We start from the raw sequence: 23,877 nt of genomic DNA, 5'->3' as shown, positions 1-23,877 counted from the left end.
TCATGGCATATTATAAGTATTATAAACTATAGTTAAGTTGGATTTAGTCCTGGTTCATAAATATTATTTCACATTTGCAAATGAATATATGTGATACTATCCCTTAAAAATAATTCAAAAATAACAGTCTTAAAAAATGTAGGAAATTTATTGACAAATGTGATCTTAACTTTTTTATAAAAATATTCTTACCAAATTCACTCTAGATAGAAAGTAACTAAACATTATAAAATCCATATAAGGAAAACCCATGAGTAACATCAAGTTCAATGTTAACATACAGGAAGGTTTTCCTCTGGTCCAGTAATAAGAAAAAGTAGCTCATTTTCACAAGCCCTAAATTACATTATCAGAAGTCCTAGCCAGAACAACTAGTCAAGGAAAAGTAAAAAGGCATCCAACTTGTAAAAAAGTAGTAAAGATTTTATAGATGACATAATTATGCAGAGTTAAAAACTCCATAGACCCCTCCAGTGACTGTTAGAAATAATGAACAAACTTAGCAAACTTGTAGAATACAAAATCAATACACAAATATCTGTTGCATGTTTATATAGTAACAACATATTATCAGAAATAGAAATTAGGAAAATAATTGTGTGTAAATTTATACCAAAAACAATAAAATAGAAATACATATGATAAGTGAAAAAAAAATATAAACATAGATCTATAAATTACAGGTGCAAGAAAAATAAGTAAACAAAATAAATAGAAAGATATTCTGTGCTCATAGATTGCATATAATGTGAGGAAATATTCTATTCTATCTTTTACATGTTAAATCTCCCCAGCATTAATTATTGAGGACAATGTGCTTTCTTCATATTGTACTCTTGATTCCTTTTTCATGGGCTTACTGATCATAGGTTTGACGGATTATATCTGGTTGCACTATTCTCTTCTATTGATTGGTGTCTGTTTTTGAGCCACTATCATGTTGTTTTAATTACTAAAGCTTTGTAACATCAGAGAACTTTACACCATTAGATTTAATACTCTTTTTCAAGATTATTTTGGCAACTCATGATCTTTGTGTTTGCATATTAATTTTGAAATTATTTTTTCTATTTAACAAAAAAGTCTCATGGGTATTCTGACATGAATCACACTAAATGTAAAATCCTTTGGGTAGAATGGTTGTTTCAAACATTGTTTCACATCATTAACATAAGAAATCTTTTCATTTCTTTGGATCAGTCTTAATTTCCTTCATCAAAGTTTTCTGTTTTTAACTTATAGGTTTTCTCCTTATTTGTTAACTTCATTTCTAGGTATTCTTTACATATATATATTATTATATATATTATATTTGTAAACACGTGTTCTACACAAATACAACAGTCAGAAGGCAGTGGCAAGAAATATTCAATTCCTGAATGAAAGAAAGCTGTAATCTAAGATAATTTATCAAGCAAGGCTATCTTTTAGAATAGAAGGAGAGGTAAATAACTTCCACAGAAGCAAATACTAAAAGAATTAAGCAAGAGAAAAAGAAATAATGAAAAATCAACTCTATATAAAAAAGAAGCAGGATGCTATAGAAAAGAGAAAGGCATAATTAGAAAGGGAATAGTTACAATGACTTACAGCAGAATAAATATGATGTTGTAAAACAGGACATCAAAAATTTTAAGGGTCACAGAGTGAAACAGGGCAAAAAGAGTGTTTTCTTCTTGTTTCTGTTCTCTGTAGGATGGGTTTGAGTTTGTATTCTTATCAGTTAAAATAAACACACATAGTACAGGTCAATATAAATACAAAACAGGGTAACCATAAGTCAAAAGCGTACAATGAACTCACAAAGCCAAAAAGAAACCAAAATAAAAAAAGAAAACTAATAAAGCCACAAAAAGAAAAAGAAATGAACAAAAAGGAAATACCAAATCAAATGGATAATGAAGTTCAAAATGGAAATAAACACCAGTCTACCAATAATTATCACAAATGTTAATGGACTTAGTGCTTCAATCAAAAGATATATATTGTCTGATTGGATAATATAACAAGACCCTACATTATGAAGCATACAAGAGACCCACTATTGTAAGAGGAACACACATCAATTGAAATTCAGAAGAAGGAAAAATATATTCCATGCAAATGGACATGACAAGAAAGCAGGACTAGCAGTAATGACTTCACCCAAAATAGAGTTACAAGAAAGGCCATAGAGTAAGATAAACAAGGACATGATAAAATGATGAAAGGAGAAGTACAAAATGAGGGTATTATACTCATTAAGATATATACACTCAAAATTGGAGCACCGAAATACATAAAGCAAATACTAATAAATAAAAGAGAGAAATCACTGGGAACACAATCACAGTAGAAGACTGTAACACCCTGTTACCATCACTGGACAGGTCTTTCACACAGAAAATTAATAAGGGAACAAAGATATTAAAAGACATGATAAAATAATTGGAGATGGTTGATACTTCCAAAACAGTACTTCTCCCAAAAACAGGATATACATTCTTTTCCATGTCACTTGGAATATTTTCTAGGAATGATTATGTACTCAGGCACAGAAGAAGCCTCAACTAATTTAAGAAGTTAAAATTTATTTCAAGGTTCCATTCTGAGTATTATACCATGAAACTAGAAATCAATCACAGAAAAACAGGCTGAAAAATTGACAGCATGTAGATTAAACAAAATGGTACTAAAACAAGGAGGGGAGGTAATGAAGTAAAAGAAGAAATTAAAAAATATCTTGAGAAATATGACAAAACACTACACAAATTCCATGGAATAAAATTAAAGCAGGCTTAAGAGGGAAGTTCATATTGACAAGGCACTCCTAAATGTAGAAGAGCAATTTCAAATAAATAATCCAATGTTCTATGTAAACTAATCATGAAAAGAAGAGCAAACAAAACCAAAAATCAGCAGAAAGTGGGAAATAATAAAGATCAAGGGAGAAAGAATTGAAATAAATTTTAAAAAATAGAGAAAATCAATCAAAATATTTTTGAAAAATTGACAAAAGTCAGGATAGGCTATCCAACAAGAAAAGAGAGAGAACACAAATAATATAAGAAATGAAAATGGAGAAACTTCAAAGAGTACAACAAATTTGCAAAATATCATAAGGGAATACCATGAGCAACTGCAAGGAAACACACTGGAGTACCTAGAGAAATGGAGAAGTTTCTGGAAACATTCAGCCCACCATTATTGCATCAAGAAGAAATTGATCATTTAAACAGACAGATCACCAGAAATGGAATAGAATTATCAATAAAATAAAAAATCTCTGCAAACAAAATTTCAGAAACAAATAGCTTCACTGGGTAATTTGACCAAACATACTAAGAAAAATCCATACCAGTTCTCTTCTCCTCAAACTCTTCCAAAATATTGATATGGAGAGAGTACACGCAACCTCACACCATAAGGCCAACATCAACCTGATACCAAAACCAGACAAAGACACTACCTCAAAAGAAAACTATATGCCAATATCATTGATAAACATAGATGTAAAGTCTTTAAAAAATTATTAACAAACAGAATCCAACAACATGTAAATAAAGATCATAAACCATGATCAAGTTAGGTTCACCCCATGAACACAAGGATGGTTTAACATTTGCAAATCAATCAATCAACTGTGATACACCATATTAACAAAAGAGAGGACAAAAATCCACATGATCATCTCAGTAGATGCAGAAAAAGCATTTGATAACATTTAACACCTATCTGCAATAAAAGTTCTTATCACAGTGGGTGCAGAGTGACCATATCTCAACATAATGATTGCTATTTATGACAAATATATAGCCAGTAAAATACTCAACGGTGAAAAACTGAAAACCTTTTCAGAAAAACCTGAGACAAGACAAGGTTTTCCATTCTCACAATTTCAATTCAACATAGTCTTGGAAGTCCTAGCCACAAAGATCAGGCAAGAAAATTTGATTTCCTATCAAATTATGCAAAACATTTCTTTATAGGACTTAAACAAATGATCCTACGATTTACAAAGAGTCATAAACTATCCATAGTTTCCAAAGTAATATTAAAGAAAAAGAAACAGGCTAGAATAATAACCCATCAGGTCTACATACACTATTGCAGAGCTAAAATAATCAAAATTACATGATATTGGTACAGAAAAAGGCATATGGACCAATGGAACAAAATAGAGGGCCTAGGAATAAATCTACAGGCCTATGTTCATTTAATGTTTGACAGAGTAACCAAGAATATGGCAGAGAAAAGACCATCTCTTCACCAGACGGTGTTGGGAAAACTGGATAGCAGCATCAGAGCAATGGAGTTAGAACACTCCTTCACTCCATACACAAGGATAAACTCAAAATGGCTTGAAGACTTACATGTAAGGCAAGACACAGTAAATGTCCTAGAAGAAAACATAGGCAAAACACTCTGAGATAAATCTCAGCAATGATCTCCTAGAATAGACTACCCAGGGAAGGGATGTAAGAGCAAAATTAATAAATGGGACCTAATTAAACTTATAAGCTTTTGCACAGCAAAGGGAACCATAAACAAAGCAAAATGAAAATCTACAGGTTTCAAGAAAATATTTAGAACTGATGCAACTGACAAAGTCTTAATTTCCAAAATATAAAGGCTTCATACAACCTAATAATAATAAAAAAAACAAGAAACCCCATCTGAAAATGGGCAAAATCCCTAAAGAAGCAATTCCCCGATAGAGAAATACAAATGCCACATAGATATATGAAAAAAAATTGCTCACTATCATTATCAGAGAAGGGCAAATCAAACTATAATGAAGTGTCACTCACAGTAGTCACAATGGCCATCATTCAAAATTTCACAAACAATAATTTCTGGGAAAGCTTTGGAGAAATGGAACCCTCCTACACTGTTGGTAGTAACGTAGTTTGGTGCAGTGGTTGTGGAAACCAGGATGGGGATTACTCTAAAGAATAAAAATAGAGTTAACATATGATCCAGCAATCCCACTTCTGGGTATATATCAAAAGGAACCCTATTTCAAAAAGGCACCTGCAACACAAAGTTCTTAGCAGTGCTATATACAAAACCCACGACATGGAAGCAACCTAATTGTCCAATAACTGATGACAGTATTCAGAAGTCATGCCGTATTTACACAATGGAATAATATTCTGCAACAAAAAATGACAAAGCAATGACATTTTCAGCAATATAGATCTCCCCAAAAAGTGTCATTCTAATTGAAGTAATCCAGAAAGAGAAAGAAAAATAATACATGACATGACATATGTGGACCCTTAAAAAAAAATTTGGATGAAGAAACTATGATTTCATCTACAAAACTGAGACACACTCACAGATTTACTAAACAATTTTATGGTTACTGCGGAAAGAGTCTGGTAGAGGATATATTTGGAAACTGTTCATTTATAAGTGTCATCCATTATATATAAAAATAGATGTTTTCAAAATTTCTTTTCTATGACACAAGGCAGTAAGTTAAATACCGTGAAGTAATATTTAATAGGCACACAAATATATGCATCTTCAGGGACACCGTGCTCTACACCACAGATTGACACATTCTAAACGGCAGTACTTTAATGATAAATAAATGAATAAATATGTAAATAAAAATAAATAAATAAATAAATAAATAAATAAATATATTTAATGATAAAAGAAATACAAAGATTCACACTACTTAACTTTACCCATCAAGAACCCAGGAGAAAACAGAAGGAATAAAGAAGAAATTGAATAAATGAGAGTAAGGGAAATAAAGAAACAATTGAAAAGGGGAAAAAAATATGCCTAAGGTTGTTTCTTTTAAACATAAAGTGGACAAAATTTTAGGTTGGCTAACAAAACAAAGACTCAAATAATATTAGATATAAAAGAGAAGTTATTTCCAGTGATGTTGCAGAGATGCATAGCATCATAAGAAATTATCACTAGCTTACGATTTGAATGACCTAGAGCAAAAGACAAATTGCCAGAAACATATGTCTTCCAAAACTGAATCAAGAGGAAATTAGAAAGTTAAATAGAGCAAAAGTGTGTATGAGAAAATCAGTACTCCAAATTTCCCAAATCAGAAAAAATTTACAAGATGAATTTTTCTGGTGAATTCTGTCATACATTTGAAGACAATTTTTCACCAATTCTTCCACAAATCTTCCAAGAATTTGAAGGGTGTGAAAGATTCCAAACTTGTTTTATGATTCCAGCTTTATTTGCATAACAAGGCTAGAAAGGACATTATATTCAAAATATAGAATATTAACCCTGATGAACATATGTGCCAAAATTCTCAACAAAACACAAGCAAAATGAATTCAACAACACATTTAATGTATCATACACATACATGAGTAAAGGTATTTATCCCTGGGTTTAAGAATACTTCAAAATATTGAAATTAATAAAGATGACATGCCACACTAATAGAATGAGAAATAAATCTCAAATAATCATCTCAATAGGTGCAGAAAGAGCATTGTATATAATGCAACATCCTTTTATGATACTCCCAACAAATTAGGTTAACCCTGTCAGTGGCATGATATCATATACACACAAATACTCTGTGGAGAGAAGTAAGCAGTTTTGTTTATTGATTCTTAGAAAAAGGATTTATATAGGTCATGCACAATGCCTCACATATCATCTAAGTTATAACAATGTTAATATTCTTATGCTATTTATTTCCCCATGCTCTTGCAGTAAGCACAGGAGGCTAAATGATCAAGTATTGTTTTAAAGATCATCCCGGAACTTCATTAAGTAGGCCATCTCTTTATCAGCTGGCTGTGCCTGTCTTAGGTTGCCCTCCTCTGAGGATCTTACCCAGCATAGGCTATCCAGACATTCATATTGGATACATTTTGTAGGCCATTCCTTATCCAGCCTGGATATGTGACATTCCTCACAGATTTTTTATCAGTTCAGCACATGGGCTTATTCTCTAGAACCTTCAGACAGGGGCCCTCAAACACAACATCCCTTGACAGAAAAATAGATGTAGAAAATTTTATGTATATATGCAATTGAATCAATACTTTGCATTCCTATCAACAGTGTCCACGGTGTTCCTTTTTCTCCACAATCTCACCAACATCAATTTTTTTTGATACGAGCCTTCTGACAAGTGTGAGGCCTTGTCTCATTTTTGGTTTATGACTTTCCTAATAATTTATAACTCTGAACATATTTTCATGTGTCATTTAGCCAAATGTATGTTTTCTACAGAAAATTGATTCAGATCTCTCTATTCAGTTCCTACGGACAACGTTTTAATTAGATTTTTTGGTCTTTTTTGTTGTTGTTGTGGGGTAAGATTTTGACATATATTTCGATATTAAAACTTGATTGGAAAATATCACTTACAAAGATATTCTTCCAATGTGTTGGTTGACTTTTCATTTTATTGATCATTTCTTCTTTAGTGTAAATCTGTTTAGAGTGATGCAATCATATTTCGTTAATTTTCCTTCTGCTTCCCTTGCAAGAGGAGACATATGTAGAATCAAGTTAAGTCCAATGTCAGTGTGTACTTCTTATATTTTACACTAGGATGGCTTTTTTTTTTCCAGTTTTATGTTTTATATGACCAGGAGTGGGATTGCAGTATCATAAGATAGGTCTATTTTTATTTTTAAAGGAACTTTCATACTGTTTCCAAAGTGGTTGCACCTATTTTCATTCCCATCAACAGCATTGGAGAGTCCCTTTTTCCCCACAACCTCCCCAGTCTTTATTATTTGTAGACATTTGGATGACAGCCCTTCTCAGTAGTTTGAGGTAAAACATTATTTTAATTTTGTCTTGCATTTGTATAATGATTAGCTATGTGAGCATGTTTTTATGTTCCTGTTTGTCATCTGTGTGTCTTTTTTAGAGAATTGTCTTCCACTGATTTTCTGACTGAGTTGTTTGTAGATTTTTGAAATGGAGCTGTAGGAACGATTTGTGTATTTTATAATTTAGCCTCTTGTTGATTGCATTGTTTTCCTAATGGTTTCTCTCATTTGGAAGTTCATCTTTTCATATTGTTTATTTTCCTGTGTAGAAGCTTTTAAATTTAATTAGGACCTATTTGTTTATTTTGCTTTTAATGTTTTTAATTTGGGAGTGTGACATAAGAATATTTCACTATAATTTTTATCTTGTTTTGCCTATGTTAGTTTCCAGGACTTTTATTGTGTTATGTATTAGATTGATCTATTTAAAACATTTTGAGTTTATTTTTATACTGTGTGAGGGAGTGTTCTAATTTCATTGATTTACATGTAGCTGTTTAGCTTTCTCATCATTACTTGCTGAATACTGCCTTTTATGCATTGTATATTTTTGTTTTCTTTGTCATAGTTTAGTTGACCATACGTGTGATGTTTTATTTCTGCCTCTGTGTTCTATTCCAGTGATATAGATGTTTGTTTGTTTTCCAGTATTGTGCTGTTTTGATTAATGTATTTTTGTAATATATTCTGAGATCTGGGAGGGTTGTGGGTTATGCCTTCAACTTTGTTCTTTTCCCTTATTGTTCCTTTTTCAGTTCTGGTTCTTTAGCCGTTCCATACAAATCTTAGGACTGTTTTTAGTTCTTTGGAAAATATCATTTATTTCGATCTGAATCACTTTATATATGTAGACATCTTTTGTTGTATGTATATTTTAACAATATTAATTCCTCTAAACAAAGACATTGAGATTTCTTTTCATTTATTTGCATCATCTTCAAATTTCTTTATCAGTTTCCTATAGACTTTATTATCTTGGTTTATTCATAGGTTTTTCATTTTTGATCTGATTTCATATGGATTTTTTAAAATTATGGAATATTTCATTGTTAGTGTAAAGTAATATGACAGTTTTTGTATATTAATCATGAATCATGCTACTCTGCTATATGTCTTTATTAGTTTTAGTTTTGGTGTGCAGAATCTTTAGTGTTCTCTGTATAGATTATCAGGTCATCTAAAATAATAACAGTTTTACTTCATTCAATCCAACTTGAATAACTTTTTTTCTTGTCCGAATGCTGTTACTAGGACTTCCCATACTGTGTTTAATAGAAATGGTGAGAGTGGGCATCCTTTTCTTATTCCTTTATTTGGCTTTCAGTTTTGCGCTTTTGCATTTTATGTTTTCTGTGGTTCTGTAATTAATGACTTTATTTATGTTGAGGTATATTTCCTGAATCCTACTTTGGTAAGAGGTTTCTGTTGTTGTTGCTGCTCTTGTTGTTGTTGTTATTGTTGTTGTTGTTGCTGTTGTTGCTGTTTAAAAGAATAAATGTTGAATTTTGTGAATTGCTTTTTAAGGATTTATTGGGATGACCACGGCGTTTTTCCTTTTTCTTTTGTTAAAGTGCTGTATCAAACTGATTGATTTCATGTATGTTCAACCTCTCTTATGACACTGCAATGAATTAAAGTTGATCATGGTGTATGATTCATATTTGTTATTGCTGGATTAAGTTTGGTAATAATATTTTGTAAAACTTTTGCATCTAAATCAATCAAATATATTGGCTTGAATTTCTCTTTGCCCATACTTTTTTTGTTGGCTTTGCTATCAGGTTGATGAAATCTTCATAGGATCAACTTGGGAGTTTCCCGCATCTTCACTATTTTTGAATAGTTGGAAGATTATTAGTTCTGCTTTGTATTTTTGTGCAGTTCTCCACGGGAGTTGTTTATATCTGCACTTCAATTTAAAGATTTTTTTAAATGCATATTCTATCTTTCTACTAGTTATCAGTTTGTTCAAATTATTTGTTTCTCCTTATCTCTGTCTCTTTCTAGACATTAGTCTATTTCTTCTAATTTGTCCAGTTAATTGGCATATAAAAGTTGACAAAATGATCCGTTTTTTGTATATCTGAGGGAGCAATTGTAAATTCTCCACTTTTATTTGTGACTTTATTTCTTTGGAGCATCTCTCTTTTCTTCATGATGCACCTGGCTAGAGGTTTTTTGATTATGCTTACCATAAAAGGGGAAAAAAAAAAGAACATAATCTTTGGTTTTACTACTCTTTTGCAGAGTTGTTTTTTCTCTCTAATTTATATTTACACCTGTAATATTTAGGATCATGTTTTTTTTCTTTTTTTAACTTGTTTTAATTGGTTTTTAATCATTTTACAAAGTTGTCTCAAATTCCAGTGTAGAGCACAATTTTTTAGTTACCATGAACATATATATATTTGTTGTCAGATTTTTTCCCCTGTGAGCTGCAGCAAGATCTTTTATATATTTCACTGTGCCATACAGTACAATCCTGTTTATCTATTCTACAATTTTGACCTCCCAGCCTATCTCTTACCACCCCCTACCCCCTTGGCTACGAAAAATTTGTATTCTCTGCCTGCGAGTCTATTTCTGTTTTGTATTTATGCATTTTTTGTTTGGTTTCTTTTGTTTTTAGATTCCACACATGAGCCATCTCATATGGTATTTTCCTTTCTCTTACTGGCTTACTTCACTTAGACTGATTTTCTCCAGGACCATCAATGTTGCTGAAAATGGCATTATGTTGTCGGTTTATAAGACTGACTATTATTCCATTGAATAAATATACCACCTCTTCTTAATGCAGTCAACTGTCGATGGACATTTAGGCTGTTTCCATGTCTTGATCATTGTAAATAGTGCTAGCTATGAAAATTGGTGTGTATGTGTGATCCTGAATTAGGGTTCCTTGTGGATTTATGCCCAGGAGTGTGATTCCTAGGTCATAGGTTAAGTCTATTGCTAGGTTTTTGAGGAATCTCCATCCTGCTTTCCACAGTGGCTGCACCAAACTGCATTGCCACCAGCAGTGAAGAACGGTTCCCTTTTCTCCACAGCCTTCCCAGTATTTGTCAGTTGTGGATTTTTTAATGATGGGCATTCTGACTGGTGTGAGGTGATACCTCACTGCAGTTTTGATTTGCATTTCTCTAATAATCAGTGATATTGAGCATTTTCTGATGTGCCTTTTGATAATATGGATGTCTTCGTTGGAGAATTGCTTGTTTAGGTCTTCTACCCAATTTTGGATTGGGTTGTTTATTTTTTCTTATTCAGTGGATGAGCTGCTTATATACTCTTGAGATCAAGCCTTTCTCGGCTTCATTTGCAAATTTTTTCCCATTCCGTAGGTTGCCTTTTTGTTTTACTTCCGGTTTCTTTACTGTGCAGAAGCTTGTAAGTTTCATTAGTTCTCATTTGTTTATTCTTGCTTTTATTTATTCTACGGGAAAATTTTCGAGACATACGTCAGATAACGTTTTGCCTATATTTTCCTCTAGGCGGTTTATTGTATCTTGTCTTATGTTTAAGTCTTTGGTCCATTCTGAGTTTGTTTTTGTGTATGGTGTTCTAGCTTTATTGGGAGTGTTCTAGCTTCATTGATTTACATGTTGCTGTCCAGTTTTCCCAACACCAGTTGCTGAAGGGACTGTCTCTATTCCATTGAAATTTCTTTCCTCCTTTGTCAAAGATTTGTTTCCCAAAATTTTGTGGGTTCATTTCTGGACACCCTATTCTGTTCCATTGGCCTATATGTATGTTTTTCTCCCAATACAGCGCTGTCATGTTGACTGTAGCTCTATAGTATTATCTGAATCATTAGCGTAAATAAATGCCACTGATATTTGGACCTTAATCTTGTAACCTGCTACCTGGCTGAATTCTTTGATCAGCTGTAGTAAATTTTGTCTGGATCTTGTAGGGTTTTCTATATATAGTAACATATTATCTGCATATAGTAAGACATTATCTCTTCCTTTCCAATTTGCATCCCTTTTACTTATCTTCTTCTTTGATGGCTGTGTCTTGAAATTCCAAGGCTATCTTGAGTAGGAGTCATGATAGTGTGTTTCCTTTTATTGTCCCAGATTTTAGTAGGAGGATTTTCACTTTCTCATTGTTGAGTACTCTGCTTGCTGTAGGTTTGTTATCTATAACTTTCATGATGCTGAGATATGTTCCCTCTATTCCCACTTTGGTGAGAGTTTTTATCATACGTGGGTTTTGAGTTTTATCAAATGATTTTCCTGCATCTGTTAAGATGATCTTGTGGTTTTGGTCCTTTCTCTTGTTGATATGCTGTATTACATTGATAGATTTGCATATGTTGAAACATCCCTGTGTTGCTGGCATGATCCCTAATTAGTCATGGTGTATAATCATTTTTCTGTGTTGTTGAATTCTATTTGCTTCTCTTTGGGTGAGGAATTTGTCGTCTGTGTTCATCAGTGATATTGGCCTATAATCCTCTTTTTCGGTAGTGTCTTTGCCTGGTTGTTGTATCAGGGTGATTTTGGCTTCATAGAATGTGTTTGGGAGTATTCCTCACTTTTTAATCTTCTGGCAGAATTTGAGGACTGGTATGAGATCTTCTTTTTATGTTTTGTAGAATTTACCAGAGAAGCCATCCGGTCCTGGACTGTTATTTGTAGGGAGGTTTTATATTGCTATTTTGATTTCCTGTCTAGTGCTCTGCTTGTTCAAGGGGTCAGTTTCTTCTTGATTCAGTCTTGGTGGACAGTATGTTTTCAGAAACTTCTACATCTCTTCTAGGTTATACAGTTTGGTTCCATATACTCTTCATAATATTCTCATATAATATTTTTATTTTTATTTTATTTGTTGTAATTTCTACATTCTCCTTTCTTATTTTGCTTATATGTGCTCACTCTCTTTTCTTCTTTTTGAGTTTTGCCAGAGTTTTTTCGATTTTACAAACTTTTTTGAAAAACCAGCCTTTAGATTGGTTGAATTTTTTTCTATGGTCTTTTTAAACTCTATTTTATTTATTTCCTCCCCAATATTTATGATTTCCTTCCTTACACTGCCTTTTGGGGTTTTTTGTTCTTCTTTTTCTAATTCATTCTGCTGGTGGGTTAAATTGTTTATTGGTGATTGTTCTTCTTTATTGAGGTAGGCCTGTATCACTATAAACTCCCCTCTGAGCACTTCTTTTGCTGTGTCCCATAAATTTTGTTTGGTTTTGCCCTCATTTTCTTTTGTCTCAAGGTAATTTTTTATTGCAGCTTTGATTTCTTCATTGACCCATTGGTTTTTTATAAACATATTGTTTAATCTCCATGTTTTCCTTTTATTCTCCTTTGTTTCTCTGTTGTTGATTTCTAGCTTAATGGCATTGTGGTCAGTAAAGATGCTTGAGGTAATTTCTATCTTCTTAAAATTGCTGAGGTTTCTTTTGTGCCCAAGTATATCATGAATCCTGGAAAATGTTCCACATGCACTTGAAAAGAATTTATATCCTATTTTCGGTGGGTGCAATGCTTTCAATATATCCACCAAGTGTAAAATTTCTATTGTATTATTTAACTTCTCTGTTGCCTAATTTATTTTCTGTCTCGATGATCTGTCCAGTGATGTTAATGCAGTGTTGAAATCTCCAAATATGAATCTCCATTTATATCTGTTAGCAATTATTTTATATACTTATATGCTCCTGTATTTGTTACATATGTGTTAATGAGTGTGCTGTCCTCATATTGTATCACTCCTTCAATCATTATAAAATGTCCTTCTTTATCTTTCTTTATGGCCTTTGTTTTAAAGAATATTTTGTCTGAAATCAATACTGCAACACTGGCTTTTTTGGTTTTTCCATTTGTATGGAATACCCTTTTCCATCCATTCACTATCAATCTATATGTGTCCTTCTCTCTGAAGTGGGTCTCTTGTATGCAGCATATTGAAGGTTCTTGCTTTATTATCCAGCCTGCCACTCTATGACATTTGAGTGGAGAATTTAGTCCATTAACATTTACAATAATTGATGATAGTTCAGTGTTTATTGCAATTTTGACCTTCTCTTTGCAGTTGATTTGTTATTTCCTCTTTGTTCCTTTCATCTTCCTTTTATGGTTTGGTCATTTTCCTTTGTATTATCTTGAATTTTATTTAGTTTTTGTGACTCCCTGATAAGTTTTTATCTTCTTGTTACCGTTTTTTATAAGTCCCTAGACCATTAATATAACTGCCTTTATTAAATGGATAGTAACATGATCTCAAACCCATTCTACTGAGAACAAAATATTTTAAAAGCAAAGACCAAAAAACAAAATTCTCTGTTTTCCTGCCTCCCTCTCCACTGTCAATGATTTGTATATATTTTTTTAAAATTTTATGTTTATTTATACTTCATGAGCTATCACCTTTCCAGCTGTGAGTTTCACATTTCTGTAGCATCATGCTTCTTTTCTTTTTAGAGGGGACCTTTCAGTATTTCTTTTAGCATGGGTCTAGTGTTTCTAAACACTTGTAGATAGATGTTTCTTGTCTGTGAAATTCTTTTTGTCTCCTTCTACCATAAATGATAGCCTTGCTGATCAATGTATACTACGGAATATCATTTCTTTCATTCAGGACTTGAATATATCTTGCCACTCCCTTCTGGCTTGTAGTATTTGCGTAGTGAAATCAGCTGGAAGCCTTATGGGGATTCCCTTGTAACTCACTCTTTGCTATTCTCATGCTGCCTTTAGGATAATTCCTTTATCCTTGACTCTGGCCAACTTAATTATATGTCCTGGTGTGGGTGTATTTGGGTTCTTCCTGTTTGGGACACTTTGAGCTTCCTGTAGTTGGATATCTGATTCCTTCTTTAAGTTTGGGAAGTTCTCAGTCATAATTTCTACAAAAACCTTTGCAATCCACTTTGATTTTTCTTCCCATTCTGGGACTTCTATCATGCCAAGATTGGCATTTTTTCTATTATCCCATAGATCCCTTTTGTTTTTTTCATTTGTTTCTCATTGTTTCTCCTGTAGCACTTCTGATTGGATGTTTCTATTTTCCTGTCTTCTAAGTCACTTATTCGTACTTCTGTGTTATCTAGTGAGCTTTGCTACACCTTTAGATCATTCCTGATCTCATTCAACGTGTTTACGTATACTTCTTGTCTCTTCTTTATAGCTTCCATTTCATTTTTGACATATTTTATATCTCTAAACACTATCTCTTTTATTTCCTTCAGTAATTTGATCACTCCTTTTTTGAAATCTTGATCTAGTATGATATTGATGTCTATTTCACTGATCATTCTTTCAGGGGATTCCTCTCATTCTTTTAATTGGGAATGGTTTCTCTGCTTCTTCATCTTGCTCCTACATCTCTGGCACTGAGGTTTATAGTGTTTCAGTTATCTACTGTCGTCCTAATTGAGTTTATCAACCTAATGCCTATTAAGTAATGCAACTTGTAAAAGAGAAAAAAGAAAGAGAGAGATAAAGAATTTTACAGAAGTGATAAATAAAGGTTTCAAGACATTTTATAATGAAAATTAGAAAGGCAATTTGAAGCAGCGTTTTGACAGTTAATAATAATAAAAATATTTTAAAAAATTTAAAAGGCATTAAAATGGGGGTATGTATAATTGCCTAAGAAGGAAAAATTAAGTGTGTAATAGAAAATGGAACAGGTAAAAACTGATTAAAACAAAGGAGTGGTCAGTGTCCTCCTGTTAACTCTGTATTTTAATGTGAAGTGTTTCTGTATTCATCTGGTTTTGGAAGCTCATCTTCCTGTTTCCAGAGGCCCTCCATTGGAGCCCTCATCTGTGCTGCTCCCAGGGCATGTCAGCAAGCTGATCGCTCCTACATCCAACACTGGTTCAGGTGCAGCTCTATTTACTCTGGGCTGACTTGTCACTGCCCTGCCTGGTGCTGCAGTTAGATGTTGCAGACTAACCAGGCAGGATTGGGCATCATGCCCTCTCCCACCAACATGGTCAGGGGCTGTATTCCAGCCCAAAATGTGGGGGGGAATCCACCCCATCAGTGTGCCAATCACTCTATGCTCTGTGCCACTGTACGCTCTGCCTTGGGTTGGCACACCGGAAGTGGACTCAGGGAAGACTGAGGAACAGCCCTGTCCCTGGTCTGGGCCAAAATCCAGCTCCTTGTTTGTCTTGGTGGACAAATTCTCTGAGGAACAAGGGCAGTAGTATCCTATCTGCATCATGCTGTAGACAAGTCTCCATCTGGCCCTTGAATCTGCTAAGTCCTTAGGTGTAGATGCAGGTTTTGCCCCCACTGCCACTTGGGTGTAAAGCACCTGAAGGTGTGGTGGCTGTGTCTGAGCCCCAGCTCTCTTCACCTAGAAACTTTTGTGGATTTTCAGAGATGTGAAATTCAACATTTCCCCCACAGGGCACATCTGCCCTGTTGTTTTATGGAGGGCCTGTGTTGTTCTGCCCTGTTCACTCACAGCCATGGCACAAAGCCCACTCCATTCCCCCAGGCTGCCACAGTGAAGCCATCTGCATCTACCACCCAGCTAGGGAAGCATGGCCCTGTACCCTGCATCTGGGCTGCATCTTCACCTGGGTGTCACAGGGATATTCTGTGCCTGTTTAACAAAGATCTGTAAGTCAACTTATAATTTGTACAGGTCCAAGCCTTGGAGGCTCCCCCTCCTTCCTGCCGACCTCTTAGTTGGAGAGGGGAGACACACTGAATGAGCACCCATCCTTCTTTGCTGCTCCCACCCCATGGGACCTGTCCCACTCTATTTTGCCTTTTCTTCTTTCTTTCTTCCTTTTCTCCTACCAGATATTTCACATCTTTATCTATTGAAGAGGACAATGCTCTGTCAGTGTTCTGAAGGTTTTCTGATTAGCTGAGTGGGTCTGTGGATGTGACCCTTTGTGCAATTGTGGGAATGGTGAGCTACGAGCATCCTTCTACTCCAACATGATTTCCTCCACCCCAAAGTTTCTCTTTATGGTGGAAGATAAACATAGTCTGGAAATAAATGGAAACGATATTCCCTGGAAATGACAAGAAAGTGCAGATTGCAATGCTCAACTCATAGGAAATACATTTTAAAATAAGGCCAAAATGAAAGAAACATGAGATTATATAAAGAAAAAGAGATCAATACAAAAATAGGGTATTACACTCATTAAATTATATATGGACCCAACACCATAGATCCTAAGTATAAAAAGAAATTTTAGTAGACATGAAGGAATTAATTCATAATAAAACAATAATAGTAGGTGAGTTTAACACCTCAGTATACTGATGGCTAGATCATCCAGAAAGAATATCTGTAAGGAAACAGAGGTCTTAATAGCATATTAGATCATTTGAACCTAACTGAGCTTTTGGACACTGCATCAGAAAATTAGAACACATAAGCTTTTCCAGTGTGAACAGGATATTATCTGAGGAATTCACCACATATTATGTCATGAAATGAGACTCAGGAAACTTAAGCGAATATAGATTACAGCAAGTAGTTTCCGATAAACAAAATTATGAAACTATGCATCAACTCTAGAAAGAAGGATAGGAAAAGCACAAATATGAAGTCAAACCACATACTTTAAAAAATAAAATAAAACAAGGTCAATGATGAAATCAAAGATGTAATAAAATCATACCTGGAGACAAATTACGATGAAATCACAGCTTCATAAAACGTATGGGATGCAGCAAAGACAAAGCTGTGTGGGAAGTTGAGAACAAATCAAGCCTTCCACAAGGAACAAGAAAAACCTCATACAAAGGACGCAGCATACCACCCAAAATAACAAGAAAAAAGAACAAACAAAACCCAAAGGCAGTAGAATGAGAAATTTTTAATGATTAGGTTGAAAATAAATAAAATAAAAGTTGAAAAATAAATTACATATGTAAAATCAACAGCTTTAATTTTTCTTAAAAATATTAACAAATTGATAAGCATTTAGACAGGCTTATGAAAAAATACAGAGAGTGGACCCAAACAAAATAATAAATGGAACAGTAGAAATAACATCTGATATTTCAGAAATACAAAAAGATTATGAAAGCACTATGAGCTGTTACATGAAAAACAATTGGACAACCTAAAAAATGGACAAATTTCTAGAAACATACATTCTGCCAACACTGAATAAAGAGAATATGGAGAACTAGAAAAGAGCAATCAGTATAAGTTAAATAAATTCTATAATTTTAAAGCTCCCCTTGAACAAAATGCCTGGATGCATTCCCTAAAACCTCTTTCCCCCAACTATTTTAAAAAATGAAGGAAGAGGGAATATTCCCAACGTTATTCTATGAGGCCACCATTACCCATAACAAAACCAGTCAAAGACAATACCAAAAAAAAAAAAAAGAAAATGAAAATCCAATATCCTTGCTGAATATACTTTGAAATATCCTCGAAAAACATTGACAAATTAATTCAGCAATACATACAAAGTATTATAAATGATGATCTGTTGGATTCCTTCCAGAGTCACTAGAAAGGTTCAACATACAAAAGCCAATCTCCATGACACATGTCTAATAAAGGAAGGACAAAATTCACAAGACCATTTCAATAAACAGAGAAAAAGCATTTGAGAAAATTCAACATACATTCAACATCAGAACTCTCTTGAAAGTTCTGATGGGAACATCTCTCAACATACTAAAAGCCTTTTATAACAAATTATAATACTCTCTCAACATACAAAAGGCCATTTATAACAATTTATAATACTCAGCAGATAGGCTAAAAGCCTTCTTATTAAATTCGGGAAAAAATCATGGATTCCTACTCTCACCACTTCTCTTCAATAGTAATACAAGAAAGGAAAAGGAAAAAAAAAGATGTAAAAGAAACACAAAATGGAAAGAAAGACCCAAAACTGTCACCAGTACTGCTGGCATAAATATCTATACAGAGACTCCTAAGGGCTCCACATTGACTATTATGAACTATAAATAATTTTCTCAAGGGAGCAGGGTACAAATTTTATGTAAAGAAGTCTCTTGCATTTCAACACATTAATCATGACATACCATAAAATGGACGTTGAAAGCAAAAATATTTAAAACACCATTCCCTGAAAATCTTGGAATAAATGTAACCGCATATGTGGTAGATCTACACAATGAAAATTATAAAACATTGACAAAGAAATTAAAAATGATTTAAAGAAATGGAAAGATGTGTTGGGCTCTTGGATTGAAAGAGTTAACATTGTTAACATGGCCATACTACACAGAGAAACCTACAGATTTAATGCAATTCATGTTACAAAGCTGTAGTATTTTCCACAGAACCAGAAAATAAATAAATCTAAGTTTTACATGAAACCATTAAAATTTGCCAATCTGATCTTGAGAAAAAACAAATCTGGAGGTATAACACTCCCAGATACCTTACGATACTAGATACCTACAGTAATAAAAACAGCATGGCATTGGCACAGAGATATAATCAAGAAAACCAGATAGACAGCCTAGAAATTATTCCACACACCTATGAGCAATGAATCTATGATAAAATAGGCAAGAGTACACAATGGAGAAAAGACAGTCTCGTCAATGGATGGTGTTGGGAAAGTTGGACATCTACATGTAAAACAGTGAAATGAGAGCATTCCCTGACATCATATACAAAAATAAACACCAAGTGTATTAAGGGCCTAAATGAAAGACCTGATACTATAAAACTGCAAGAGGGGAATATAGGTGATACAATATTGAGTATATATCATAGTAATATTTTCTTATATCAGTCTCTTAAGGCAAAAGAAATAAAAGCAAACATAAGCAAGTGGGACCTAAACAAACTTGAAAATTTCTGCACAGCAAAGGACACTATCAATGAAAAGAAAACACTGCCTGTGTAATTGGAGAACATATTGGCAAACAATGCAAGTGACCAGGGGTTAGTAAATGTATGTTAATAGATGTAAAATGGATTTAGGTTAAGCAACTCAATGTGAAAAACAAAAACCCAATCAAAAACAAGAACAGAGTACCTGAGTTAATATTTTTCCAAAGAAAACATACAGATGAGCAAGAGGGAAATGATAAAGTTGCTCAACATTACTAATTAGGTAATTTCAAATCAAAACCACAATGAGGTATCACTTCACACTGCTCAAAAGGCTATTATCAAAAAGTCTTTAAATAGAAAGTGTTGGAGATGATGTGGAGGTAAGAAATCTCTTGTATACTCTTGGTAGGAATGTAAATTGGTGCAATTTCTATGGAAAACAGTATTCAGATTTGTTTAAAAATAAAAAGTTAACTACCACTTGAACCAGTAATAACTCTCCAAGGAAAAATCTGGGGAAAACGCCCTAAATTGAGAAGGACATAAGTTCACAACAGCACTGTTTATAATATGTAACACAGGGAAGCAATCCAAGAATCCACAGAAGACTATGGACTTAAAAAGAAATGATGTTTCTATAAATATGAAATTGAATATTACTCAGCCATGAAAAAGTATAACACATTGCAATTTCAGCATCATGAATGGACTTAGTAAATATTATGCTTAGTGAAGTGATTTAGACAAAGACAAAAGTATATAATATAATTTATATGTGGAATATAAAGACTAACAAATATCTGTGTACATCTATCTATAGCTATCTACTGATAGATGACAGATAAGTAGATAGATAGAAGGATAGATACATACATCCATGATAGATGGATAGATAGATGGATAGATAGATAGAGAGATAGATAGGTAGATAGAGACATAATGGAGGGGTAAAGAGATTAGATAGACAAGACTTTAGCAGACTCAAAGATATGGGAAAATATTTATGTTTACCAAAAAGGAAGGGAAAGAAAATTTATTGGTAGGGCATTGAGAGATAAAATGTAGCATACATAAAGGAGAGAAGCAACAAGGATAAACTTTATAGATCAGGAAATTATACACAATAGCTTAAAATAATTGTATGTTGCAATTAGTGTAATAATTCATAATGAAATATAATCTACAAAGTGGTGAGTATAACTATGCTGTACATCTGAAATTACACAATATATTACATCTACTGTACTTCAATTAAAATGAAAACATCTCATGTATAATTTAGTGCTTTTTCTGCTGATAGCATCTTCCTTTAATATTATTTTATTTTTACTCTTTACCTTTTATGATTACTGTTTCAAATTATTTCTTTTACTCTTGTGAACATCTTAACAGATTGATGTTTCTATATTTATTTCCCCTGATTTCACATTTTTCACTCTTTAATCAATATAGTATAGTAGCATTTAAAAACATTCCCAAAGAAACAGTTACAAATTTCTCGTGGTTTCTCCCTAGCATTTTGGTCAATGTTTAGCATATGTTTGCCATTTTATATTTCTTAGAAGATGTCTTTTCTACACCTCTTATAAGGTGACACGGTTTGATTTTTTCATCTCATTCAGGTTATGTTTGTCTGGTAAATTCTTTATTTTCACTTTATATCCAAGTGATAACCGTTTAAGTATTATTGGGTGAGTGATTTCTTTTTTGAGTAGTTTGAAAATGTCAGTTTATTTACCCGTGGCCTGTGTTTTCTGCACAGTTATCTGCCGATAGCCTAATGGGGGTTCTTCTTTAAATTATTATAATTTTTGTTGCTGCCTTTAAAATTTTACTCTGTCATTGAATTCACAATTTGCATATGACGTATCTCGAAAGAGATCCCTTCGTCTTTAAGTTATTGGTGTCTTGTTGGCTCACGGACTTTTATATCAGTTCCTTACACAGGTTCAAGAAGTTATCATCTATTACATTTTAAATACACCATCAGCTGTCTTCTAAATTTCTTCTCCCTCCAGGATTCCACTCTAATGTGAATTTCCTGAGGAAGTCTGATGGCTATTATTTAATTTCCTCACTTGTTAATATCTTGTATCTCTGTCCTCTCCTATCATTTCTAGTTTTGCATTTGTGAGTTTGCTAATCAATTCCACAAAGACAGTCTACTTCTAATGCATTCTGTTGCATTCTTCATCTCATTTATTAAGTTCTCCTGGTCCACCAATAATATTTGGTTATTTTATAGTTTCAGTCTCTTTGGTAATGTATTGCTTATCAGCATTTAATTTATTCCTAAACTCACTAAACTGCTATCTGAGTTTTGTTTTATGTATTGAGATTCTCTATGACACCTATTTGGATTCTCTATTAGTTATATGGCAATATACCATGACTTTAAGTTTGTTTGCTGCAGGGTTGACATTGTGTGTGTGTGTGTGTGTGTGTGTGTGCAGGTGCGTGTGCGTGTGTGTCTGTGTCAGTGGCGGTGTCTGTGTCTGTGTATCTTTGTGTGTGAGTGCCCTATAATGTTACTGTGATTGGTCATGATCTTGATAAATTATTGCTCTGATAACACTAAATAAAAGATTGGGAGTTGGAGTCCTTGCTTCTGTTTTCTGGTAGTTTGCAATATTGCAAAATTTTTGGTTTTACTTACCTGAGCTACCTCTGATAGTATTTCAAAATGGCACTTTCCAGTCGCTACTGTCTGGATAAAAGAGGTGCTTTCATTGTCACTTCTTAGACTTCTCAGGTAGTTAATGCCACTGTTGTCACTGGGACGGCAAACCCTTCCTTTTAAATGTTATCCCTTGATAATCAGTGTACACATTGAAGAAAGGTGTAAAGACAGGTCGGTATTTGTAATCAGGCAAGTGACTTTGCAATGTCCAGTGTTGCAAGGTAACTTGTGTCCACCACTGTGAATGGGGAGTAGTTACAGGGTCATGAATGTCTGAGTGTCTGAAAGATGGAAATTCTGTCTCCATTGTGACTCCTTCCTAGTTATATTTGACCATAAGTACTGATGCAGTTGGTGGCCGAAGCTGTGTGAACCACTGAGACCCTGTTTCTACTGGGTTCTCTGAACTAGTGGACTCAGATATCCTAGTCAGGTGGCCTTGGTAGCAGACACCAAATCTGCTCTTCCCTCAATTCAGCCTCTTTTGTGTGTTTTAGTCCACCAAACTTCACCCATTCACATGCGTTCTGGAGTATTGTTTTGTGTTGTAGTTATTTTTGTTGGGATGTGAAAGTTTTACTGACTGTAGATGTAAGGGGAGAGACAAAAATAGTTTAAACTTCTGTCAATTTAAAAAGTATATACTTTTTAAAATAAAAGCTTAAATTCTACTAAGGGCATTATAGGAACACTAAAGAAAGTGAACAAATCACCTCCCTTAATATCAGAGTACTACAAAATATTTGATTTTTCTGGGTTCTTTTCTTCAATGTTTTTCCCACCTACATGCACATTTTACTATCATATATGCTTATAATCTCTTTAAAATCATTTAAATTATTAATATATTTCTCTGTGTTGTAAATATAGCCCTTTTGGTTCTCTAATTTATTACTAGTATCTTGCATATTTCTGTCTTCTTCATCCTTCTTCCCTGTCCCCACAGGAAAACACTACTTGGTACACTACACATATATATGTGATTCTGTTTCTGTTTTTTTTATGATTATTTCTATTATATCTTTATTTTCCTCATTTAAGTGACAACATAGGTTGTTTTTCCCTGTATGAATTATTTTCCTATGTTCAACACTCTCTGGGTCCAGTCACATTTTTCCAAATGGCCGAATTTTATTTTTTGATATGACAATGACTAAGAATTTATTATGTTATCTATATCTCACATCAACTTCAGCCAATCATCTATTGATGGGCAGTTGAGTTGTGCTTCTCTCCTTGGATATTATAAATGATGATGAACATTGTGTGTAATATATCCTTTAAGTCAATGTTTTCTATTTTTTTCAGATTTATACCCAGAACTGGAATTGCTGCAAAATATAATGCTTCTATTTCTAGTTTTCTGAGCACTGTCCACCCTTTTATAACAGTGGATGCATCAATTTATATTTCCACCAGCAGTGAATATTTGTCTCCCCTTATCCACATTCTTATTAATGTTTGTCATTTGTAGACATTTTGTTAATATCCATTTTGGTTGCTGTGAGATTATATTTCTTTCTGGTTTTGATTTATGATTTCCTAATTAATAGCAACGTTATGTTACTTTTTATGTGCATGAATATCATCCACATGTCGGTTTTTGAAAAATTTCCATGAAGAAGCTTCAACTGTTTTAAGTTGGGGTCTTTGCTTTTTAAATAT

The sequence above is a fragment of the Vicugna pacos genome, unplaced genomic scaffold (assembly GCF_048564905.1).
Source record: "Vicugna pacos unplaced genomic scaffold, VicPac4 scaffold_20, whole genome shotgun sequence".
NCBI classification, from domain to species: Eukaryota; Metazoa; Chordata; class Mammalia; order Artiodactyla; family Camelidae; genus Vicugna; species Vicugna pacos.
Note: the sequence above shows the minus strand (reverse complement) of the source record.